This window comes from Ailuropoda melanoleuca, chromosome 17 (genome assembly GCF_002007445.2).
Source record: "Ailuropoda melanoleuca isolate Jingjing chromosome 17, ASM200744v2, whole genome shotgun sequence".
Lineage (NCBI taxonomy): Eukaryota > Metazoa > Chordata > Mammalia > Carnivora > Ursidae > Ailuropoda > Ailuropoda melanoleuca.
The window spans coordinates 24,852,975-24,880,218 of NC_048234.1; the positions used below are offsets into that span (position 1 = coordinate 24,852,975).

Genomic DNA, 27,244 nt, shown 5'->3' on the forward strand with positions numbered 1-27,244 from the left:
CCTACATCACAGGGTTCCTGGATGATACACGTTAATAAATATAAAACACAGCAATGTCTGATACATTGTAAGTGCTACTTGATATTCATCAGTGCATTTTCTGCACACACTATAATTCGTATTTAAGAGATCAATACATAGTTTTTAAAAAGCAAAAAAAAAAAAAGATGAAAACAAGTAATGCTACTATAAATGCCTTGAGCTCATGGTACATTTCTTACTACTCTTTCCCAAGTAAGTCTGGATAGGGATGGGAAAGAAGCACCTGGGCTACTTCTAATCATCTTGCAATAAGACTGAGCATAAATAAATCCACCAAATAATCATCACAAACCCTATACTATGTGTGTAGGCCAATGCATGTGGTGTTCTGCATACTACTGGCCTAACCCTCACAATAGCCCCAGTGGGAATTACTGTCTCCAGTTGCTAATTTTGAAACGGAAGCTTAGACAGCTTAAGTAACTTGTCCAAGGTCACTCAGAGCTGAAAGGGTTGGAGGTAGATTCGTCCGGATCTTACCATTCATGTTTTTCTTATTACATTTCACTGAGCCTATAAAGTGATGTGATTGATTTTTTTTAAACAAACATCTAAATTGGTGTAATCCCTTTTGGAATAGTCACCTTGGCAGGCTCTATACTTACACGTTCCAAGGGCACTCACTGCCTATGCTCAAAACACTTTGGTCAGTCCTATATTGGAATTGATTTCAAAGTTAATTTAAGGGTTTTGAAGCTACCAGCAAATCGTTTTCAATATTCTATAGTCATATTTAGTTATATTTGATTTCTGACCTCAAAGGGTATCATCCAGATTTATCATCCACCTTATTTACAAGATTTGGCTGTGAATGCTGTTTGATGTTCTCCAAATATCAAATCTATCCCTAAAGGATAAAGATGTGCACCAAGAATATTAAAAAGACTCTGGTTCAAGCTCTGAAGTCAATTCCAAAAGAGGGCTTTAAAAGTTGTGCGGTCAATGGCCATATCATTCCCATAAGCTTTTAACTTTGCAGAGAGGGACAGAGGCCATTTGAATGAATGCATTCTTGTGTGATTACTGCAAAATCAAGTTCATTACTTTAGTCCACCTTGAAATCTGTATAATTGTGGCTAACGCTAACTGGACAGGAAAATTAATTCATCTACTTGGATTAATTCAGTCATGGCAACCCCAAATCTCTGATCAGAACCCAGCCTTTGATTAAAGAGAAAATTTGGAATTTATGCAGACTTCCTTATTGTCTGGCTCTTCATCTAGTATTTTAATAATCGAATTATACATTTATCTTTCTTATTTCAACAAAGCACATGAAATAAGCTTAAGGCAATCATGGAAACTCAGAAGGGAAATCTTGCAACTTTTACAGAAAACTCAAGGAATGTTCTCTGGAAATCAAAGCCAATTAAAAGTCTATCTGAGTTTTCCTGAGAAGCACCTGGTACAAAAATCAAACATATCTGCATAGTCCATATATATTGAGGTTTTAATAGAGTCAGGATTTTTTTTTCTGTTATAATCTCCTTTTTTATGTCCTTATACAAGTTCCTTTCTTTACCCCCCACTACATTTATTATCTCTGTTGCTACATTACACTCAGTTCAGGGGTATTAAGTCACCAGTTACAACGCAATTGGGATCATTGTCCTGGTATTTCTGTTATCATCCAGAAAGCCATGCACACTCAGCACTATGGTGTTAAGAGATAGTAAATCTCTAAACTCAGTTCAGCTGTGTTAGTTTTCAGAGGCTCATTACTTCATATTGCAAAAGGACATGGAAACAGGGGAATATCAGGCTAAGGTTGAAGTGAACAGTAATTCATTAAAATGGAGTCTTTCCTTTGAGACCACATCACCTCGAATTTACCGCTACTGTTACTTTTACAATGATTTGGCTCATTAGAAAGTCAGTTAACTTGCTTCTCTCTATTCCCTCAAGTTTTCTATAGCTTCCTCCAGCATTTTCCTTCCCCAAATTCACACCAGAATGTCAACCATGACCCTAATTATAAAGCTTCGGATTAAATTATTGTTTCCAAGCTTCTTTTTTTAAATTCGCAGGTCACAAAAGCTGCCTGGGCTGTGCTGGCCATCATCTTCAAACACTTTTTTCAGCTATACTTCAAATCTGATATGCCAGGGCTGTCCTCGATGATTAAAAACAGTGTATCCAGACAGGTTTGCCCTCTGACACTTCAGCTCTACGACTCCCAAAGCACGAACTCCATTAAGCAACTACTACGTAGCAATGCTGGTAATGACTTGCATTTGGATTTAATGAGCCAGAAATTCCATATTGACTCAAAGCCTCCCATGACAATCAACTCTCTCAATCAGTCATGTTAGCAAAAAGTTAACAGGGAAAGAAACATAATGTGGGAGAAGAAAAAAGTTGCTTTTTCTTCAAAACAATTCATGAATCGCCTGGAAACTCTTCAGAGTTCATTGGACATGTTGACTAGAATGGGAGGAGGTAGGGTGCCTGCGTGCTACACTCTTCTATTCATCAACTAATTTCATTTAGGCCCCAAATTCACACTGGTGAAATTCAAACATGATTTTCTGGCACCCAGAGCCTTCTGGTCACCTTGAGGGAAGACATGAGCTTCTTCAAAGAAAATTATTTTTAATTTGCTTTATTAAAAAATGGTGTTGGGGGCGACTGGGTGGCTCAGTTGGTTAAGCATCTGACTCTTCTTTCAGCTCAGGTCATGATTTTAGGGTCATGAGATCGAGCCCCGCATCGGGATCCATGCTGAGTGTGGAACCTGCTTAAGATTCTCTCTCTCCCTCTTCCTCTGCTAACCCTCCATGGCACATGCTCTTTCTAAAAAAAATTTGTTTTTAATGGTGTTGATTTTACTGAAGATTTCATAAAGAAGAAGGAGGTGAAAGATTATATCACATACCACACCCCTTACTCTCCCCCTCCCTAAACTAATTGGTTAATTTTCCCACATCTTCCTTTTCAGTCCTCAGCCTCAGGTCTTCCTTCTCTCACAAAACTTCCTCTATAGTCCTGAGTCTTCATGGTTCTTGTCCCTTCCTTCTGGATCATCATAGTCCAGTAGAAATATAGTGTGAACCACATGTGTGATTTAAAAATGTTTACAGTCACATTGAAAAAGGTAAAGAAAGTAAAATTAACTTTAATAACATATTTTATTTTACCTAGCGTATCTGAAATATTATCATTTCAACATATGATCAATATAAGCAATTATTACTGAGACAATCTACATTCTTTTTTCCTAAGTCATCAAAATCCAATGTGAATTTTACACTCACAACAATCTCAATTAGGACTAACCACATTTCAATACCCACAAGTGGCTGGTGGCCACCATATTGGGTAGCATAGTTCTACATCTAACTTCTGGGTTTCCCAGACTCTCGTCTTTTCATTTGCAGAAAAATTTAGCCATGTTCAAGCTCTTCTAAAAGTACATACAGTCACCCTTCCATCACTCTACCCAACAAACAAAAGACCCTCCAGTTATCAGAATTTTCCTTCCAAATAGCAGGAGGTTATGAACAACAAATAAATGATTGAGTGGAAAGCTTGGTTGTTGCTGTGACCCAGAACCAAGTTCTATACTGTCTGATCATTGATCTCCCAAGGGGACTGGTCCTGTATTCCTCTCTCCCAATCTTCACTGCTGTCCTTTAATCTGAGATCTTTATGTACCCACATCCAGTGTGGCTGCACCTGCTTCTTTCCCCTCCCCATCACTCTCAGCCTTGCTCTTCCATTTCCCTTCTGTCCCCCCAACAGAGAGCCCTCAAGCTCATGGCCATACGAACCCACAGCTCCTGCCTTCAGCACGTGGGCCCCCTGCTTGCAGAGAACAGAAGTTGCTCAAAGATTCCTCAAACAGGCAGTGAGGCTCTGGAGAAACCAGGCAAATAAGAACAAGGAGAACCCTTTTCTCTCACTTGGAGGGGGCGGGTGGGAAAGGGAAAGAGAATCCCAGGGACTGGGGATTTGAGTCCGAGGCAGCAGAACATACTGGTTAAGAACATACATCGAGTGAGATGGCCTAGGTTCAAATTCAGTTCCAGCGCTCACTAGATACATGACCTTGGGCAAGTCACTTAACCTTACTCTGCCTCAGTTTCATCTTCTCTAAATGGGGGTAATAGTAGCACCTACCTCATAAGGTTACTGGAGAATTAAATGAGTTAAAATAGCACAAACAGAATAAAATACATACTTGTCAGTCACAGAACGTACAACACCAAGAATGAACCCTAATGTGAACTGCGGACTTTGGATGACAATGGTGTGTTGATGTAACTTCATCGGTATAATAACTGAACCACTCTGGTGTGGAGTATTGATAGCTGGGGAGACTATGCATGTATGGGACTGGGGCTACTGGGAAAATCTCTGTACTTTCCACTACATTTTGCTGTGAACCTAAAACTGCTCTAAAATATATATGAAAAAAAGTATTTTTTTCATATATTTATTTATAAATATATCATCAATTATTTATAAATATATATGCTTTACATGTTATATGTAATACATATCCACATAAGTAAAAAGTATAGATATATAAATATATAAATATAATATAAACATATATAACATATATAAATAATGTAAATATAGGGACACCTGGGTGGCTCAGCCAGTTAAGCGGCTGCCTTCGGCTCAGGTCATGATCCCCCGGTCCTGGGATTGAGCCCCACGTTGGGCTCCCTGCTCAGTGGAGAGCCTGCTTCTCCCTCTCCCNGCCCCACGTTGGGCTCCCTGCTCAGTGGAGAGCCTGCTTCTCCCTCTCCCTCTGCCTGTCACTCTGCCTACTTGTGCTCTCTCTCAATCTGTCAAATAAATAAATAAAATCTTTAAAAAATAATGTAAATATATATAAATAATCTATTATATATGAATATATAAATATAAATACATATATTTCATGACTTACAATATTCAAGCAGGGCTGCTCCACTTTAACCAAACTAACCCACAACCCCTCACTGAAGCTTAAGTGATATGTGGGTTGGCCACATCTCTGCTACTGTTCCACCACCGTCCCGATTCTGAGACCTGATGAGTCCAGGTGTAGGTGGCAGGAAGCTGACCGGCACGTGGAGTCACCACCTGGCCAGCGGCTCAAAGGCCCCCCTGCGATGTGTGTACAGGCTATTTCTGGAGCCTCTAACCCAGCCAGGACGGCACCCCGGGCCTCTGGCTCACGGACTGCCTGTTGAGACGCGGTAACACTCGGCTCACATCTGCCGCTGAGCCTCCCCAGCCCTCTGCCGCTGAGCCCCGTCCTTTCGGCTTGCCCTCCAGCGAGCTGTTGAGTTGTTCTGCTTGCCCACCTCACAGCAGCCCGCCTCAGCTTAGGACACGAGCTCTCTCTGACCTTGTGCTCCTCACAGCCCTCCAGCTCCAACTCTGGAAGAGTTGCAGAGCTCTGGCCAGGCAAGCTGCTTACAGCCCTGGACTGGCACTCATAGATTCTTACCATCTTTTCTCATCTATAAAGTGGGTCAACGGAGGGTGATTTGAAAGCATCTCTCAAAATTACCCCTCTGAGAAATTTACACATGGCACTCATGCACAAGTGTGTGGAATGACTGATGTACAATTCTATTTAAACTGCTAAAGCATAGTTTGTGTTCTCAGGAGACTGGAAACAACTAAAATGTCCATCATGAGAAAGTTGGTAGCAGAAATTATAGAGATTATTCTGTAAAACACAAAGAGGATGATCCCTATACACAGATAACAGAAAGAACTCCCTGATAAAGCAAGGTCAGAACAGTGTATGATGAATACCATACATAGAGAGGAAGAGGGAGAAGAATGCACACGTATAAAAATCTCTGTGATGAAACTAATGCCAGTAATGACTTCTTTTGGAGAAGGCAGGGGTGAGGAATGAGAACTGGGCAGATGGGAGCTAGGATAGAATAGAATCTTCTCATCGTACGGCTCTTTGCACTTTTTTTTTTAAAAGTTTTATTTATTTATTTATTTATTTGAGAGAGAGAACAAAGGCAGAGGGAGAAGCAGAATCCCTGCTGAGCAGAGAGCCCAACGCTGGGCTCGACCCCAGGACCCCAGCATCATGACCTGAGCCGAAGGCAGACACTTAATGGACTGAGCCACCCAGGCACCCTGCCTCTTTGTACTTTTTGATGTTTGGACCATGAACCTATTTTTAAAAGACCCTACCTGGTAATGAAATAACCTGTTCTTTCTACCCTATGGGGATGGTGACTGCTTTCTGAACTGTAAGGACCTGGGAAAACTGGTCTCCCTTCCTTGTTGGGGAGGCCTTTGTGGTAGGGCTGATGAGTTGACTCCTTGCAAAACCTTTCTCTTCTGTTACCGCTGGAAATTTCTCACCACGTGTCAGGTTTCTTGCTGCCATGCTGGTGCTTAACCTCTGTTTTTCCTTGAGCCTCGCTATTGTGAGTGATGTCTTTGAGGATAGATCGCAGGGGTGGGAGTGGTAAAGGGAACTTTCAGAGTTGCTATACTTGCATTGGAACTTGTAGTGCAGGTCCCTGAAGCCTGCATTCTAGAAACTCCACATTATCAGCTCATGACTGAATAGAATTACAAAGTAGCAGAAATTTAAAACTGACAGAGTTGGCAAAGCCCAAGTCCCTTATTTTACAGATCGGGACACCACGGAGTACAGAGGTTATGTGGCTCCTTCAAAGTCACGTGTGTTAAACTAGTACTAGAGAGAAGCACACTGCCCGGTTTCTCTTCACATGCTATCCAATTACAAGAGACAGATCTATTAAATCAAAGAAAATAATTACAAAAAGACGCTTAGCTAAATGGTGTCAGAGCAAGGGAAAAGAATTAAAAATATTCCAACAACCCAAAGTAAATCTGCTCAACACACCATCTTTTTGACCTACAGGACACTTGACTTTCCAGTGTCCAGAATCCACATGTCCTTTCTGAGAGTAAGGGATACATGCCATTTATACATGGCCATCTGAATACAGAGCATGGCAGAAATGGTACTGGCACAAAAACAGACACATGGACCAATGGAACAGAATAGAGAACCCAGAAATGGACCCTCGGCTCTTTGGGGCAACTAATCTTTGATAAAGCAGGAAAAAACATCCGGTGGAAAAAAGACAGTCTCTTCAATAAATGGTGCTGGGAAAATTGGACAGCTACATGCAAAAGAATGAAACTTGACCACTCTCTCACACCATACACAAAAATAAACTCCAAATGGATGAAAGACCTCAATGTGAGACAGGAATCCATCAAAATTCTAGAGGAGAACATAGGCAACAACTTCTATGACATCGGCCAGAGCAACCTTTTTCACGACACATCGCCAAAGGCAAGAGAAATAAAAGATAAAATGAACTTATGGGACTTTATCAGGATAAAGAGCTTCTGCACAGCCAAGGAAACAGTCAAAAAAACTAAGAGACAGCCCACGGAATGGGAGAATATATTTGCAAAGGACACCACAGATAAAGGACTGGTATCCAAGATCTACAAAGAACTTCTCAAACTCAATACACGAGAAACAAATAAACAAATCATAAAATGGGCAGAAGATATGAACAGACACTTTTCCAATGAAGACATACAAATGGCTAACAGACACATGAAAAAATGTTCAAAATCATTAGCCATCAGGGAAATTCAAATCAAAACCACACTGAGATACCACCTTACGCCAGTTAGAATGGCAAAGATAGACAAGGCAAGAAACAACAATTGTTGGAGAGGATGTGGAGAAAGGGGATCCCTCCTACATTGTTGGTGGGAATGCAAGTTGGTACAGCCACTCTGGAAAACAGTGTGGAGGTCCCTTAAAAAGTTAAAAATTGAACTACCCTATGACCCAGCCATTGCACTACTGGGTGTTTACCCCAAAGATACAGACGTAGTAAAGAGAAGGGCCATATGCACCCCAATGTTCATAGCTGCATTGTCCACAATAGCCAAATCATGGAAGGAGCCGAGATGCCCTTCAACAGATGACTGGATTAAGAAGCTGTGGTCCATATATACAATGGAATATTACTCAGCTATCAGAAAGAACGAATTCTCAACATTTGCTGCAACATGGACGGCACTGGAGGAGATAATGCTAAGTGAAATAAGTCAAGCAGAGAAAGACAATTATCATATGATTTCTCTCATCTATGGAACATAAGAACTAGGATGATCGGTAGGGGAAGAAAGGGATAAAGAAAAGGGGGGTAATCAGAAGGGGGAATGAAACATGAGAGACTATGGACTATGAGAAACAAACTGAGGACTTCAGAGGGGAGGGGGTGGGGGAATGGGATAGACTGGTGATGGGTAGTAAGGAGGGCACGTATTGCATGGTGCACTGGGTGTTATACGCAACTAATGGCATCGAACTTTGCATCGGAATCCGGGGATGTACTGTATGGTGACTAACATAATATAATAATAAAATAAAATAAATAAATAAATAAAAAATTAAAAAAAAAAGAAATGGTTTGTTGCCCAGCAAAAACTCAAGCTCACTCTCCATTGCATAGAACTGTTGCCAAGAACTACATGTATAAGCCCTCCGTACATCTAGATGGGACCATGCCTAGTTCTCTCCAAGAGAAGGAAGGTGGAACTGAGGAGGACCTTTCTGGGCCAGCTCACTGGAGAAGTGAGATTGCCTTTTTCATGCACTCCTTCTTCCTCCACTGGTTTAGTGCAGAAGAGTCTGAGACCTGTGGGATATAGAATCACAAGAAGGAAGTGGCCTGGACCCCTGCATCGAGCACATGGAGGAGAACTGCCTACTGCCCAGAAGCAACCTGCGTTGGACCGCCCCTGCTAGTAAATTAACTGTCAACCTGTTACTATAATAGAATTTTGCGATTTGCTTATCTTATTCTCATTAATCAGTGGCTATTTCAGTGGGGCCTCAAAACAAGTCACTAACTCTCAACTTAGAAAGGAATCGCTGAGGGGGATGCCTGGGTGGCTCAGTGGGGTAAGCGTCAGCCGTTGGCTCAGGTCATGATCTCAAGGTCATGGTATGGAGCCCTATGTAGGGCTCCTTGCTCCGCAGCGAGTCTGCTTCTCTCTCCCTATCTGTGATCTCTCTCGCTCTCACTCTTTCTCAAATAAAAATATTAAAAAAAAAAAAAAAAGAATCACTGAGTAATGGGAGAAAAAAATACCGTTTCTGTTTTTGGTTCTGTGGATTACATCAAAAACTGTACGTAATATGTCACAATTTACTGACTTCATTTAGGTGATAACTATTGACGTCCTGCCAAGAAAGATGATGAAAGGTGTCAATTTAGCTTTCTTAATCTTTTTCCTTCCATTTCCCAAAGTTTAATAGTTGTATTTTTATTGATTATATTTGTAATTTTAAATATTAGCCTCCTAAAAAAGACTTTATAAGGGCAGTTTTAGCTCTACAATAAAATTGAGAAGAAGTACAGAAATTTCCCCAAAATTCCCTGCCCCCACACGAGAGCCTGCCTCATCATCCGCATCACTCACCAGAATGGTAATGTTTTTGTATTTTGTATTTTGCCTTGAAGTGCTTTAATTCTGCTCTTACACTCAGCCGATTGATCATTGGGTGTAGAATTCTTTGCTAGTAATAATTTTTTCTCATATTATGAAGTCATCCCCCTTTGCATTCTAGCCTGTTCATGGGATCTTGTTAAAATGCAGCTTACGGGGGCTCGGCTGGTTCAGTCGGTTAAGCGTCTGACTTTTGGTTTCGGCTCAGGTCGTGATCTCAGGGTGGTGATCTCAGGGTCGTGAGATCAAGCCCTGCATTAGGCTTGGTGCTCAGCGGGGAGTCTGCTTGGGATTCTCTCTCTCCCTCTACTTCTGTTCCTCTCCCCTCTCTCAAATAAATAAATAAATAAATAAATAAATAAATAAATAAATAAATAAATATTTAAAAAAGCAGATTCTGATTCATGGGTCTCAGTGGGGTTTGAGATTCCGCATTTCTAATGATGATCCTGCTGCTTGTCTGAGCACTGTGCTGGGTAGTGAGTTCCCAGCATTCAGCAGTGCTGATGACCAGTCTGTTAGCCTAATTGATATCCTTTTGTCATTTTTTTCTCTCCGGTATCTTTCAGCATACTGTTCTTATTCTTAGTGTTTGGAAATTTTGGGTGGATGGGGTTTTACATTTTTTTCTTAATCACTGTCCTCTGCACTTAATAGGCCATTTTAATCTGAAGCTCTGTGTCTTTCCGAAGCTTTGGGGAATGTTCTATTATCTCCTTGATAATTTCCTCCCTATTTCCCCTGCCATTTTCTCTGGTTTTACTTTCTGAGACTCCCGTTGGAGTCCCCCCCCCCTTTTCTAGCTTTACTGAGCTTAATTGACATATAACAATGCATGTGTTGATTTGTTACACTTACATATTGCAAAATGATTCCGACCATAGTGTTAGTTAATACCTCCAACACATCACATAATTACCATTTCTTTTTTGTGGTGAGAACATTTCAGATCTACTCCTTTGGTAACTTTCAAGTATATAATGCAGTATTATGAACTATAATCACTGTACTATATATTAGATTCTCAGAACTTATTCATCTTATTAACTGGAAGTTTGTTCCCTCTGAACAACACCTCCCCATTTCCCCCACTCCCTAGCATCTGGTAACAACCATTCTACGCTGTTTCTGTGAGCTCAGGTTTTGTTTTGTTTTGTTTTTAGATTCCACATATAAATGATATCATATAGTATTTGTCTTGCTCTGGCTTATTTTACTTAGCATAATGCTCTCACGGCCCAGCCATGTTGTCACAAATGACAGGCTCTCCTTCTTTCTCATGACTGAATAGTGTGTGTGTGTGTGTGTGTGTGTGTGTGTGTGTGTGACATTTTCTTGATCCATTCATCCACTGACAGACATTAAGTTGTTTCTGTCTTGGCTACTGTGAATAATGCTACAATGAACATGGGGGTGCAGATGTCTCTTTGAGAGCCTGTTTTTCATTTCCTTTGGATAAATACCCAGAAGAGGAATTTTTGAATCATATGGTATTTCTGTTTTTAATTTTTTGAGGAATCTTCATATTATTTTTTACAGTGGCTCTGTTAGAACTTTTGGATTGGTCCTCTATTTCTCATGTTTTCTCTGCTGTTTCCATTTCTTTCTCTTTTTTGCTCTATGTTCTATTAATCATCCTCATTTTATTTTTCCCCAGGTCCTTCTACTGAATTTTTGGACAGCCTGCCTGTCTTTAATCTCTAAGAGCTCTTTCCTTTTATATTATCTGATTTAATATTTTAAAACGGATATTATGAGCTCTTGGATCTCTCTGAGCATACTAATGAGAGCTGATGTGCATTTGTTTGTTTGAAGTTCCTTGGATTATCTTTGCTTCCTCTGTGGTCAGTTTTACTGTTTATTTTGGCCTTCTTTTCTTTCATGCTGCTATTCCCTCTCCTCACCCCCACCCCTCCCCAACTTTTGGTGATTCCTATCTTTTCATATATAAGAATAAATGATTAGGTAGATGGTGTGAGTTTTCCTTGATGTTGCTTAACATTGTTTCCCCTAACTTACTCTGTTCATCAATGTCAACATATACAGGGGCATGTGGGTGGCTCAGTCAGTGGAGCATCTGCCTTCAGCTCAGGTCATGATCCCAGGGTCCTGGGATTGAGACCTGAGTTGGGCTCCTTGCTCAGTGGGGAGTTTGCTTCCCCCCCTGCCCCTCCCTCTGCTTGTGCTCTCTCTCTCTCGAATAAATAAATAAATAAATAAATAAATAAATAAAATCTAAAAAAATAATGTCAACATAGAGTTTACATAACCCTTTTCTTATTGATGATCATTAGGTTATTTCCATATTGTTTCTACACAGTATTTCAAGAAAACATCCTCATAGATATATATCCCTATGGGTTCATGCAGTTATTTCTATGGAATAAATTCTCGAAAGTGAGATTGCTGGTTGAAAGTAATACACATTATAAAATAACTTTATACTATGGAAAATTTCAAACATAGGGAAAGCTAGAGAGTATAGCATAATTATTCTCTTAATTTGATTGAGAGGATGCAAAAACTTGCAGACATGATAAAGGCCAGTCTTGATGCATCCATACCCCTACCCACTTGTACCTTCTTGGATTATGCTGAAGTAAATGCCAGACACCAAATCATCCAAACTAATACTTGTTCAAGTTTTAATTGATTCTGTCAGGTATCTTCCCCCAAATCTTAGTAACTCCCTTTCAACTGCAAGGAATTTCTATTTTTCCACATGCAGCCATCAATCTATCTTCCTTCCTTCCTTCCTCCCTCCCTCCCTTNTCCCTTCCTTCCTTCCTTCCTTCCTTCCTTCCTTCCTTCCTTCCTTCCTTCCTTCCTTCCTCTTTCTCTCTCTCTCTCTTTCAGGGGAAGAGGGCAGGCAGGAAACAATAAACATTCCTCCCTTCCCTTCCCAACTTCTGAACCAACAGAGATACGTACAGAAGCCACACAAGTGGAGATTTAAAAATATCATCTGACAAGCTGGATTGGACGATCTGCCTTTATATTTTTAGCCAAATTGTCTAATGCTTTAACTCTGCCTTAGATATATGGACCCCTCCTAGTCACTAGAACAGGTGTCCCTCACAGGTGTCAAGCCTACCTGGGGAAGCCCACCATATGGCTAGGAGCACATCAGAATGAATTCTCACTGCAGGCAGGCAGAGCTGGAAAAGAGGACAAGGATGGCACTGATCCAACACACTCAAGTTCCTTTCCCAAATTCATGCAACAGTTCTTCTGGAGAGGAGGGAATGAAGGGCAAGAGAGGGTCCACAGGTATTATTCCACAATGAATCATGATGTAGGGAAATGGAACTCTCCCAACAGATGTTACTAACAGATTTCATTTTTGCCAGTCTCATAGGTGATGTTGTAATTTGAGTTTCCCTGACAATTAATGAGGTGGTTTCTTTTTCATAAGCTTATTGGCCACTGCATTTTCTTTTTGGTGAACGGCCTGTTTTTCTACCAAATCTTTTTCTTACTCGTAGGAGGTGTTTAAAATATTAATATCTTGATTGTTACACTGTTGCAAGTGTTTTCTCTCAAGTGTATCATTTGCCTTTTGATTGGATTTATAGTTTCTCTTTCCATAGAGAAACTTCAAAATTTTATTCAGTATTGCCACTTAGCAAAGATGAGGACTGCTTTGTGGTGATGAAATGCAACAGAATTTTGGGCGTTCTAGGTTTATTGAAAATACTGTAATAGCCCATTGAGAAGGGATGAAGTCTTTTTATTATTATTATTAATGCAGTAAAAAGATACACTATCATTGTTTTTGCCCTTTTCCTTGGTTGACAAGGGTAATTTCATTAAAATCTACCAGTAGTTCTCCAGCTCTGCGTATGTCATCTGTCCACTTACACGGGCAGAAAATTGAAAAATCAATTTAAACAGTTTGGGGAGTGAATGAGGTCACTTCAAATGATTTTAATCTACTGCACTAATCGTACCTGAAGTGCCTACACACACTTCTCCCAATTTAAAATTCCAATTAGGGGCTGACATCTTTAAAACACCTTGGTGATACACCCCGGAGGAGGTGGGAAATCTGTGCTGATTTTCCCTTTCTCAGTAGGTGAAGGGATTTGCTCATATCCCAATCCATGGAATTTAAGGATAGGAAAGGTGCTTAGAGCATTCCTGATCCAACCTCTTCAATTGTTTAAGAGAGGAGAAAAATCGAAATAGCTGTGCCACCTCTCTCTGGAGGCCACCCCTAACTTCCAGTCCCACCTGCTGGTCTGGGTCAGGGCTCTGTGTTATTCATCTCTGAGTCTCACATCTAGCACTGTGCCCGCCACCTAGTAGGACCTCAAAGGTGTGTGTTAGATGATGAGTTTCTCTAGGTGACAGAGCTGGTAAGTATCCTGTTCAGGACTCCTTCCCTTGCTGTAGGCTGTGTAGAAAGTATAAGGAAGCTCCCACCGAGTTAGAATCCTGGCTCTGCTACTCACAAGATGTGCTCCCAGGAGCAAGGTGGTTAGCCCTTCTGAGCCTGACCCTCGGCTTGTCCTTTCCCTTCTTCCATTCTGTCTTAAGCACATTTGGGTTCTCATCCCTAAGCCCTCCCCTAAGTCAGCTTTTGTCTGGGTCACCAACAAAATTTGGCAGTCACTTGGTATAGCTCATCCAACCTTCATTTTTAAGGACTTTTCTCTCCCACCTTCAGGACCCCACTTTCTCCTGGTCCCTCCCTGGCTGCGCCTTCCTCATCTCCTTGGCTGGTTCCCAAGGCTGGTATCTCCCAGGCTTCTCCTAGGGAGCTCAGTCCTCCGACCCTTCTTGTCACTGTCCACACTATCCCCTCAGGTGATCATGAGTCAGAACTCGTGGCTTATAAACCATCGACACTCAGTTCTCAAATTTGTATTTCCACCACAGACCACTCCCCTGGGTCCCTCCCGATACTCTACCTCCTTGACCCCTCCCCATCGATATCTAACAGGCATCTCGAAATTATGTCTAAAAACGGGTTTCTGATTTCTCCTTCTAATCCTGTTCCTTTCCAGTCCTCCTGACTGCCTTTCTTTCAGCTACTCAGGCAAAACCTTGGTGTCATCCTTGAATCCCGTCTCTCATATCTGATATCAAATCTGTCAGCAACCCTTGTCCTTTCTACCCTCAAAACAGATCAGGAACCAACCACGTGCTTCTTACTCCCTTCGCTCCAACTGGCTTCCTTAACTTAGTTCTGTCTTGAAGATTCCTCCATAGCTTTTCATGGCTTGATAGCTTTTTATTTCTTTTTTTAGCACTGAATCATATTCTATGGTCTGGACGTACCAGTTTATTTACACACTCACCTACTGAAGGATGTCTTGGTTGCTTCCAAGTTTCGGCAGTTATGAATAAATAAAGCTGCTGTAAACATCCATGCTCATGTTTTTGTGTGGACTGAAGCTCTTAACTCCTTTTGGTAAATACCAAAAGGACCACAATTGCTGGACCGCATGTATGGGAAGAATATGTTTAGTTTTGTTAAGAAACTGCTAAGCTGCCTTCCAAGAAAATTTACATAATTTTAATTATGCTTAGTGCTTCCTTTTATTCTCAAAAGTGTCTAAGTTTGGGTGATAAATTGAATGGTCACTCTACTGAAGACAGATAATCTCTCCTGAATTCCAGAAAAACCATTTCACTCCAGCATTTCTGTAGTCGCATTTCTTTGAGCCAAACCGAAAGCAATCACAAATAGCAATTAATCTCCTGAGGACTACCGGGGAGGAGGGAGAGAGCAGGCAAGCGGAGTAGCTTTCATTTTCCTTGCAGGGGAAGTCAGCACAGCGAGGTGAAGCAGCGTCACCAGCCCCAGCCAGCCAGCAGCGCAGTCTGAGTGCCACTGCAATCTTTGCAAACTCCATTAAATGCACCACCCTCTAGACCAAACTCTTTTATTGTCCAATTAGTTAGGCTTCCTTGGTTCCTAAGAATGGCACTCGGGGGATTTAAAATGGGAGTGTGTCAGTCCTGGGAGGGGCAGTGGCCAGTAATTGGAGGGAGGTCCCTGACAGTTCTCCCAGCCTGGGCTGCGGGTGGTGCTGGGATTTCCCTGCCTGGCCGGTCCTCCACAGTCTGCACTGTGCCCCGCGTCCTGACTGCTGTGTGGGTTCTCCACTCATGGGCAGAGCCAAGAGGTCCGGAAACCATAAGACAATGGAGAATTATGGAGCTGAGGGAGTCCTCGATGTTGTGTCCTGCTGCCTATCCAGACTGCCCCACTGATTCGGCCATTGGGCTTCTGGAAGTAGCACCGGCAAGACCCCGAGCCTCTGCCAACACACGCAGGCTCCAATCAAAAGCACCCGGATGGCATTTCCTATGTTCCGGTGGCTCTCCTATGCACTTCCATATTATTTAATCCTTATACCAACTGTATACAATAGTTGTTGCTCGTCTTCATTTTAGAGGTGGAAACTAAGGAACACGTAGGTCGAGTTAATTTCCCAGGGTCACAAAGCAGGTAAGCGTGAAGGGCTGGGATTGAAATGTGCAGAGGCTGGTTTGTTCCAGGAACTGGTCTTAATGACAAAGCTATGGCGTCTCTTCAGTGCACCAGCCAGGTCTGAATTTCCCTCAGTTAACCTAATGGGTTAATTGAATCTCTCTGTCATCATTTCTTCCGTTGGAGGGAGTATCTTACTAACAGTAAAAGCGCATTAATTTGGATCCAAATGATGTGACATCAATTGCAGCCTCTCAAACTCAATTTCCTTCTCTGTAAAACAGGGGTAGGTACAGTATTGATATTTGTTGCAAGGATAATATCAAAGGATGTTTCTAAAGTGTAGAGTCCTTGTATCAGGGAACTGCCACAGTGATACTAGCTTCTACTACGTTTATTTTATTGTTACGATTATTATAAGGCTGAAATGGAACTTTCCCTTTGTAATATCTTTGAAGAGAATTTGTAAAATGGTACAAACAGTAGCTGTAGTATTTAAGGTACCTTTAAGGGATATTTTAAAATGCTGTAAAAGCATTTGCTCACCTGTCAACAATCACCATGCAAATTACAAGTCATGCTTAAATATTCCTTATGGCACATTTACAAAGGATCTTTTCTTATCAAGCCTTTGTTGGCCAAGCTCCTGTTACTGCACAGAATTGAAAGTAATACAGAGTCAGTTAATTTAAATATTCTCTATCATTCAGAAAAGGATTTTTTAAATCAATTTATTATATTTATGTATATAACATACTTCCATGCAGTAAGGTTAAAGTAAATTTGTCTGTAGACACATTTTAAAAAAGAGGAGACTAATAAAATTAAATGCATGTGTCGAGCTTCCTGTTGAACATCCCAGCCAACACTCCCAGCCTCCACTATCATTAGTAAACTTCAGGGCACCTTATATAATGTACATGAGTAGTGAGTTCTCTGTAAATGTGCATTCATGAGGATGATTTTTCAGTGTCCTGAATCTTACCACTTTGACTCAGATATGAAATTATTTTCAATGCTCAGAGAAACCGAATTTGCAAACAGAACATTTAAATCAATGAATGTACCAATAAATGACCTTCAATAGAGGGGCTTTTAAATGTCTTAGAAGAGCCAGCTCAAAGTCATTACCTCTTTAAGGAAAAGGAAGGTATTTCAAAAGCTACCTCTCTGCTCTGGCTCGCGGAGACTGCTCTTCTTTCTTCCTCTTCAGTTAATGACCTTTCTCAAGTATTATGATATTTGAAATGATACAAGATAAGTTTCCTCCTAAAAGTTCACAATTTGGACCGAGAACTCTGCAGTCCTTCAGATGGAGGAAGCAAAGGTGGCATTTGTGTTTGGGGCTCTCATTTGTCCTTTATGGCCTAGATTCCATTCATTATCATAAAAAAAATCAGCATCTTGCCTTTCAGGTTAACCGAAGAGACTTAGAAAATCTGAAGTCCCTCTGATAGAGAGTTCACTCCAGCAACAGAGCGAGTTCTTGCTCAGGGGTAATCTCCTTCAGGGTCCTGAATCACTACTGAACACAGATTGTGGGTTGCCTTTCCTGTCAACGATTCTGTTTCTCTAGGAATTGCTCCCATTCAGAGACTCTGGCCAAGGGATGCCCAGGCTGCCGTGTTTAATTAGAGGAGACCAGGAGGGCTGGAGGGAGTCAGAGAACCCAGAGCATGATGCTCCCCCAGTGGCTTCCAAGGTCACAGATCCATTCCCAGGGCCTGGCTGTCCTCATCCCAAGAGGTCTCTCAATGGGTATGACAACTCCTCCCTCATCAGAACGAGGTTGGGTGGGTTGCCTATTCCCAGGGGGAGGGAAGCCTTGTGAAGGATAATCTTCTAGTTTTTCCATGTTAGAAACACATCATAGGCAAAGAGAAAACATTTTGTACTTTTCTCATATCATAAATCAGTGGTTCTTTTAAAATATGACATGAAGGAATAAACTGTAAGGAGCAGGAAAGAGCAAATGGCTTCAAGTCGCAAACTATAAGTCAGCACTCAGGATCTGTAAAGAGGCTGCTAACGCTCTCGGTACCTTGCTTTTCTGAACTGCAAATGACAGCCATCCAGTGTCCAGCCCACCTGCTTCATCGTGTTATTCTGATAAAAAAATGAGATAATGTATGTGAAAAAGCTATTGTAATTTAAAAGTTTTAGACATACATTTATAACTACTTCTGTTTTGAATTCATTTGATGGCTAAATTTATTATTTAAAAAAGTTATTGTTCACAGCTCATTTCCCATTGTTAGAAGACACTTTGGAATCTTGTGATCGTCTTTAGGCTAAGAATCAATTGTTAGAGCACAGAAACCAGTGAGGAATTGAATTCGGCCTCTAGGAGCAGAGCACCCCTACTGCCTCCCCTCTCCAACCCCACCACTGGCATATTTTTCTCTCATATAAAAGAAATCCACAAGTGGGCAGTCCAGGGCCAGTATAGGGGTTATAAATATCTACATTGTTGGGGACTTGGCTCTTTTCAGCTTCTCAGGCTGCCATCTTTATGCCGTTTGATTCTCACCAGCCAGAGTACCTGCCACCATGTCTGTAATTTGGCAGGCAGATGGGACAGGGCATAGGGCAAGAAAGGGTACGTATCAACTGAGTCAGCTCCTTTCAGAGAGCTTTCCTGAAATTCCTATCCAGTAATTTCCATTTTTTTTTCGGCTGGGCACCAAGTAAAACATGGGTTCTCTTAGTAATTAAGAAGCAAAGAATATTCAATAGGTCTCCGTTATGCCAGGAATCGAAAATTATGAACACTAGAATGTTAATCAATTTTATTCACTTTCAATTTCTAAGATGATTTTAAGCTGGATATCTTAGCAATATCCTAAGAGAAACAAAGTTCCACAGCCTTGGCCAGCATCTCGATTTCAGGGCTGGGGTGAGATCCAAGCTTTCCCCATCCCAGGTTCAGTGCTTTACTCAGCAGTCTGCCCCATGGTTTGGTTTCAAATGTAACCACTGTGTGAGGTTCCTACCAACCCAAGAGCTAGGATCAGTGATGTGGTTGGTAGAATAATGGCCCCCAAAGATGTCCATGCCCTAATCCCTGGAACTTGTACAGATGCTACCTTAAGTGATGAAGGGACGCTGCAGATGTGATTAAGGGGATGGAACCTGAGATCAGAAGATTATCTTGGATTATCTACGTGGGCTCAACCTAATCACATGAGTTCTTAAAAGCGGAGCATTTTTCCCACCCAGCTGTGTCACAGAGATGAGACTGAAGAAGGATGAGAGGTTGGGAGCATGAGAAGGACTTGACCCTCCTTCTCCCTTTTGCTGACTTTAAAGCTGGTGAAGGGGCGTGGACATGAGCCAAGGAATGCAAGTGGCCTCTAGAAGCCAGAATGGCCAGCATGGAAAGTGGGACCTCAGTCTGAAAACCCCAATAATGGAATTCTGTCACAACCTGAATAAGCAAAGAAAGAGGTCCTCCTCTAGAGCCTCCAGAAGGGAATGGAGCCCTGTAGACACCTTGATTTCAGCTTCATGGCACCCACATCTGGTTCTGATTTACCCAACTGTAAGATAAAACATTTTATTGTTTTAAGCCACTAAATTTGTGATGATGTTACAGCAGCAATAGGAAACTAATACAAGTGGATGGACAGAGGCTGCCAGCTCTTTTATAGTATTTTTTAGAAAAGATTTTATTTACTTATTTGACAGAGAAAGACACAAAAGGGAGAGCAGGAGAGGGAGACGGAGGCTTCCTGCTGAGCAGGGAGCCCAATGCATGGCTCGATCCCGGGAGTCTGGGATCATGACCTGAGCCAAAGGCAGACGCCTAACCCACTGAGCCACCCAGGCACCCCTATTTTTCATATTTTTAAGCAAGCTCAAAAACGAAATGTCTCCGTACCTGCACAGGAACAATGTCTGACAAATTAACAGACGGAAACTATTAAAAGGTGGAAGGGTGGCTGGGATGGCCAAGATCCCAGGCATTGGGAAAACCATGTCTTAACAACAACATGGACATAAGACTCAATGTTACCTAACCTCTTAAGTTCATGGGTGGGATCAGGGCTGGGGCTTGGCAGGCAAATTAAATGTAGGTGTGTGATGGAGTGGTGGGGACCGTGGCATGAACTGGACCATGCATGCCACGTCCAAAGATCTTCAAATGCAATTGGAGTTAAAACACACAGCACCAGTAGAAAGATTTCCGCTTAAGGGGGCCGCCATTCAGCCCCAGCATCACCATCAGTTTCTGCTAAGGCCACCAGAGCGAGGAGAAAGTGTTAAGTGCACAAGGAAAGAAAGGGGTAAAATGAGTAAGTCAATGGAATGAGGGAAGAAATAGGAAGAAGGAAGGGTTGTGTAAGAAACAAAACTCCAAAGAGAAAGCACAAGGTCATATGACGCTGGAGGCCACCCAGTGCCACCAGCCTTTGGCCATCGATGCTCTCAGGGCCAGCCATGCTTGAGATGCTCCAGATAGAATATGCTGTGCGTCGGTGGCTCCCCTCCTCCCCAGAAACCCATTTGGTTCTTCTTTGAGGCAAACAAGGTCATTTGCCTTCAGATCTCACCCAGAGTAGAAGTAGCTGACATCTCCATTTTTTTACAGCAGCCGCTGAAGCAGCAAGACAGCCGAAGCCCCGATTGACCAGGGCGCTGCAACCAGACCTCTCCTGAGGCCAGCACAGAGGCAGTCAGGGCTTGTCTTCACAGTGGGCAAGGAGAAGGGGCACACAGAGAAGTCACAGAGAAAAAACCCAGATGTCTACGGAAGCCAGGCAGGTAATGTGAGTGAAGCCAGCCAGGTGGACGGAGAAGCAAACTGCAACAGCTCCAGAGCAGAGTGTGGACCAAGGCCAGACACACTGGGGTACAGGTAACCTCATCTTGACAGCAAAGCACAGGTGAGATTAGTGGGAGCAGACTGTCGGTCACCCCGCTAAGCAGAAGGTTCAGGGGAAGAAAGGCCCATGTCCTTGCTGTCATTGTTCAAACACCCAGTGGGGTGCCTGGGACACTTTAGGTGCTTAGAATAGTGTTTGCATGAGGAAATAATTATGTCAAGTGTAGTCGGCACCCATAATAGGTCTGAGACTTTGGTCCTCCTGTATTCTGCCATTCCCTCATCTAGTGTCTAAATCCCATAACTATTTCACTTTCTGCCACCTTGATCCAATGAGTCATCAGCTTCACACCCTGTCAGCAGTCATGACATAGTCTACAAATTTTGATTCGTGAGTTCTTTTACAACTTCTCATCAACCCTTCAGTGCTCTGGGCCTCCCTGGCCTGAAAGTGACCTCTCGTGGTAAAAGAGGGTAACTACAAAGCTAAGTCTCTGAAATCCAGACAATTCAATTCACACCAATTCAATCCACAGTCATAAAGTGTGGAAAGAGGGAAAGTCAGAGTAGAAGACTTCTGAAATAAAGCTGTAATTTAAAAGAAAAACAAAAAAGAGTTCAATGGGGAAGTGTTCCAGATGTTAACATGGAAAGGAAGCTTATATTAGGACATAGAGGATACAATTTCCTAATTTCTTTTTTTTTATAACTTTCTTCCCAGGATTGCTGCAAAAATTGGAACTGAGTTTTTCCATATATATTAGGGTTTAGATTCTAAATATCTGGCATCAGATAGGGAATCTGTCATGCGTAAGATGTATAAACTTAAGGCATGTTATTTATAAGTCTCTGAGACTCAGTCTCCACATCTGAAAAATGGGAATAATATTAGTTATACTAGCCATGCTGATTTGGTTGTTATGAGGCCCTAATTAGTGTGGCATGTACAGTGTTTTCTCCATGGACCTTGTAAGCTTTGGTTCATGATATGCTTTCATCATTAATCCTCAAATGGCCTGAGCATTTATTTAGCCACTTGCTTATTTTTAAATGTCATGAGCTGTACCTGTAACCATAAAGTGTTACACTGGTATTAATTTCTCAGTGATTAAGGGGAAAAATAATAAACTCTGTGATCAATGATGGAGCTTTTGTCCACCAGTCATTTGTCAATAATATTAAATGGGTCAGATTGATTTCTTCTTCTTCCTTTCCTTTTGATCACTCTCTGAAATTTTGCTCCTCCTCTTTGTTAACTCAACTTGGGCCATTCACTTGTTTTATTTCATTTCTATCTTTCTGTAGCCAGCTTGTTCCCATATTGTTTTATAAACGGCCTTCAATTAATTTATGATTGTAGGTTCTCATTGGAATTCATGGTGGACGGTCAGTCAGATGACCTCTAAGTCATTTGTTGTGCAAATTATGTAATGAGGTCCTGTTATATGTATGGCATTGTGCTAAGCACTAGGAATATAAAGTGAATAAAACAGACAAGATCCTTGCCCTTGAGGCTCTTATGCTGGGGAGTAACCAAATGTATGCTGTGAGTTCTGAGAAGGGTTGTAAAGGGAACAAACAAGGATGAAGATATAGGGGATGGGAGAGTGAGCATGCAGGTAGTTACCTGAAGGAAAAGCATTCCAGAGTGAGCAGCATGTTCAAAGGTCCTGAGGTAGGAGCAAGGAGGTGCATTATACTGCCCTTCATCATGTATAAATAATTTATTGGCCATCTCATGGATGTGTAGGTATACTCCATCACTGTGTATACATACACAAGCATAAATATGTATAACATAGATATTACATATACATATATAAATACATAATATATATACATGAGTATCTTAAAACTTCATTAAGAGTAATGTTAAATCCTTAGCTATGAGAAAAACTAGTGTCAACACATAATATTTAGATAATGTTCATTAAATATGCATTTTCGTGAAAAGAAAAATGTTTGGAAAAATAATTCAAAAGATATTTTATGGATCTGCAACCAGCTCTTAGGCCTTGGTGACAGATTTCTGGGGATGAGGTCACAGCCCCTTATGATGTTGCTACACACTGTGGCTCCCAGTAGATTGTGGGGCTTTTAAACTTAACATTAACATTTTTTCCCCCTGCACCTGTTAAGCTATTTTGCGACACAAGGGTCTAGGTGAGCTTTTTTATCCCTGGAACAAATATCTTAATACTCTGTATTATGAGGTTTTGAAGGCAGGAAGAAATCTTTTGAAAGGTTCTGTGAAATCTTTATTAGTGCGAAACCTGTGTACCATGAAATGGAAAATCATTTTTTCCTTTTAATCTTTGCTGTTCAGACAGATGCAGGGCTGCTCTTTTTCCACTCCCCTTCATTCTGTAAACTTTCCGTGTCTACTCTGTGTGAGGCAGGATGTGTGTGGTTAATGCAGACAGAGATGGGAAAGCACGTGGCAGGGGAGACGTGACTTGTGCTGAGAAAGGGAAATGGAATCGTTCATGGAGTTTTTAAGGAATCACATCGTTCCCTGAAGCTAGGAAGCTGGGGGTGGGGGTTCTTGTTGGAAATGGGGGAACGTGTCTAGAAAGATTAACCAAAAAATCACGGAAGGTTTTGAATACTGCAACAGAAGAGGTTGTTTACAAATTTTTCAACCATCATGAAGGTTTTGAAGGAAAAAAGTGAAAGAGTAGAGTCAGTATTTGCTTTCCAGTTGATCTTCGTAAGTTGGGTGTTTGTTATTTGAGGCTATGCCTACAGAGGTTCCCCCACTTGCTTGATTTATTGTGTTTTTCTCTTCGAGTCTTAGAAAAAAGCATACCACAGAGCAAGCGAAGAGTAATCAACTAATGGCTCATTCTTTATGCAGAAAACGAAGATGTCCTGCATGCAAATCAATTTACATTGAGTTGAAAGACACACTCACATTTAACTCTGAGTAATTTATCCTCTTGATACTCCTACAGAGGAGTTTAACAAACCCAAGACGGGAGATGAATTTATAACATAAAGTTTCTTTTTCTCTGGACTGAGATACTGATGTATCCAAGCAGGCCATTAAAGTCAACGTAGCTTCTTAGTTCTGTTTCAGAGCTGAAACTTTAAAGTTGCGATCCAATTTCTTTGTCTACTGGGAGCTACCCTGACAACTTTTATTTAGTTTAAAAATCAGAGCTCAATGGTAAATTCATTTTTATAGAAACAGAGTCTACAAAAACGTAGACCCTAGAAAGATTGATATTTTAAGAGTTAATCTCTTTATGCCCTTACCTTCCTCACTTTCTCCAAACAAAATGGTTCCCTATCTTGGATGCTCTTTTAAAACTGAAGGTATAATTTACGTACTGTACCAGCACAGATCTTAAGGGTGTTACAGCTTCCTGAGCGTGTGTGTGTGTGTGTGTGTGTGTGTACATACATTGTATCTATAAGACAAAGGACACTTATCATCCTAGAAAATTCCTTTTTTGCCCCTTCCCAGTCAATATCCCCAGGGATAACTGCTATTCTGACTTCTATCATCACAGGTTAGACTTGCCTCTTTTTTAACCTCTCCACAATGATATCATATAGCATATACTCTTTTGTGTCTGGCTTCTTTGGCTCAACATAATGTTTTTAAAATTTACCTATGTTGTTGCATCTGTCAATAACTCAGATTTTTTCTTTAATAACACAGAATTTTTACTGTTGAGTAGTATTCTATCACACAAACATACTGCAATGTGTTCATCTTTTCCTTGCTGATGGAAGATTGGGTGGTTTCCTGTGTGGACACTCTTTTCGACATATCTTGATGAGGTTTAAGACTGGGCCAGACAGACACAAGAAATGAACTGAGTATTCTAATTTATGAGTGCAGGTTTTTTTTTTTTTTTTCGGATTGTTCTGGATACTTTACATTGCAAGTTCCTGGCAGAAATAGAATCTATTATTCTCACACCCTATAAAGTGTCTGAATCAGAATTATTAAGCATCCAGTTAAAGATATCTGGTTCAGCATAGTGCTAATGAATATAAAAGTGTGGACTGAATCTTATGTGAGCTTATTGGTTTTTCTGGGAACAAGAGCTCCATTCCCAGGTCTCAGGAAAGTGCTCACCGGTGCATGCTATGGGGCACAAAGTTAGTGGAATGGGTCTGTGTGCATCACCTGGGAAAACTCCTCATCCAGACAAAAAACGTAACCCAAAGTGTACTGTGCGTAATCATAAAGTCATTTGAAAAGCAACTTACTTAAATACTTACTTAGACAAGCTTTAATAAGATGCTAAGGAAGTATTAATGGTAATTACTACATAGTGATTCTTATATATTGCATATGTTATCTTTAATTTTTACAACTCTGCCGAATGAGTGTTGCTATGCCCATATTTTGTGTGAAGAAACAAACTCGGGGGCATTAAGTAAATTAAGGTCATATGGTTAGTATCCAGCAGAGCCAGAACTTGACCCCATGGTGTCCCGTTCCAAAGGCCACCCATCCTCTTAACGCGAAGACGTTTTTATAAAATTAGTAGGCACCATAAATTTCAAACTTAACGAAGGTAGATAGAGATACAACTGGCTCACTTGTGATCTATCCATGGTTCTGATGAGAAGGAATTTAAACCTCTGATATCTCTGTGCCAAAAGAATTGGCCCCTGGTGAGCCTGGCTGCCTCAGTCCGCAGAGCATGGGACTCTTGATCTTGGGGTTGTGAGTTCAAGCCCCACGTTGGTTGTAGAGATTACTTAAAAAAAAATAAAATCTTAAAAAAAAAAAGAATTGGCCCCCAAAGCTTCCACAAGTCTCCAGCACTTACAGGGGGCTTAAATATTATACGACAAAGACTTCTATCTGATGTGTTTATAAGGACAGACTTCATCAGTCGTTCGGTGGCATACCAGTCAAAACATTTCACCATTTCTAANAAACTCACATGCAGTGAATGAAGTCTTTCATAGGAACCTTTAAAGCACAGCAATGACACAGATATAATTCAGAGGAATCTGTCTCTATCACAATGACACGTCCCCCCCACTTTATATTGAGTAGAAAATATTGAATCAGTTTCAGTATATCTGGATCTGCACAAAACCAGGTTTCCTTTGTTCGGCAAGAACAAGCCAAAGCATTTGACATCTTTGTTCAGTCCACACACTAAAGACTGAAATCTTTGGGGTCAGTATGGGAAACCAGAGACATGCTGCACGTGGACCCCAAGACGGGAAGCTTGTAGGCACAGCGATGCTGGACAGCCTGTCATGTTTTACGCAAACGCGGCCCATGATGACTTCCACTGTGGCAAGAATTCTGATGCCCAGGGTCAGTGTGTGACCAGGCACAGGTGCAGCTCATCACGCTTTGCAAAGGGACTCAGAGTTAGCGCTTTCAGAAAAACACAAATCTGAGCAATATTTATGCCNGGCAGCATTCATCTCAGTGGACACAAGAGTGCAGAGAGACCGGAATCTTCTCTATATACTGGCCTACTTGGGGTAGCTCAAGTTGGCTCAACAATTTAGCAAACATCTTGGGCATATATATCAAAATTCATCACTTCAACAAGATAACGTCANTTTCCAATGCATGGGAGGAAAGACGCTATACTATTGGTTGTTTCATCAGGATTTTAGACACTCCTTGGGTGTATGAAGTGGGATAAGGGGAGGGGATAACCACCCTGGTGATGAGCAGGTGCTGGATACGACACACTCTTCACCCTTTCTCAGACCCTGTTTGACTATGTGAAGTGTGGAGATTGGAGCTGCCTCAAATGTCACTTGACCTCTTCATAAGCATCTCTTCTGGATTACATAAAATCTTCAAAAATAGACATTTAATACATGAAAGTATTATATCATATAGTTACATGGTAACTCATTCACTCGGCAGCATTCATCTCAGTGGACACAAGAGTGCAGAGAGACCGGAATCTTCTCTATATACTGGCCTACTTGGGGTAGCTCAAGTTGGCTCAACAATTTAGCAAACATCTTGGGCATATATATCAAAATTCATCACTTCAACAAGATAACGTCAAAGTCTTTAAGGCCTTTTTATAAGAAAACTGCTCAGAAATAACTTAAGTAACTTACTCAAGTAGAAATTCAAAGAAGAGAAATGAGGCTTCATGGTTGTTTTGACATTTCTATGATTACTAGTGAGTTGAACACTTTTTTAAATGCCTGCTGGCCATCTAGATTTTTTCTTCAACGAATTGCTTGTGTTCTCTGCTCACTTATCTACTGCGGCCTTGGTGTTGTTCATAAAAATTATATATATAAACTATGTAATGAGGATACTATCCACTTAACGATCAAATCTGATGAGTCAGGTGCCTGTTTGTTTTAATCTAATCCTAAAGGAGGAATCCAAAACTAGGAAGCAGTTAAGTAGAAGAGAAAAAAAAAAAAAAAGAAAAAAAGAAAAAAAAACCAAACTGCTTTTGTATTTATAGCTCTACATGAATTGCTAC

At 41.2% G+C, this 27,244-nt stretch overlaps 1 protein-coding gene across 6 annotated transcripts in view; it reads right to left on the reverse strand.

The window, feature by feature from the left end:
* The window catches only part of APBA1 (amyloid beta precursor protein binding family A member 1), a 194,090-nt gene that overhangs the window by 74,863 nt on the left and 91,983 nt on the right, over nt 1-27,244 (reverse strand). Inside the window, exon 1 of one of the 6 annotated variants that reach the window (XM_034647207.1) lies at nt 12,623-12,643. The exons of the other annotated variants lie outside the window; for them this stretch is intronic. The gene's annotated coding sequence lies outside the window, so the exon portion shown is untranslated. Of the gene's footprint in view, nt 1-12,622; nt 12,644-27,244 lie in introns of those variants that run through there. 6 annotated transcript variants of the gene reach the window in all.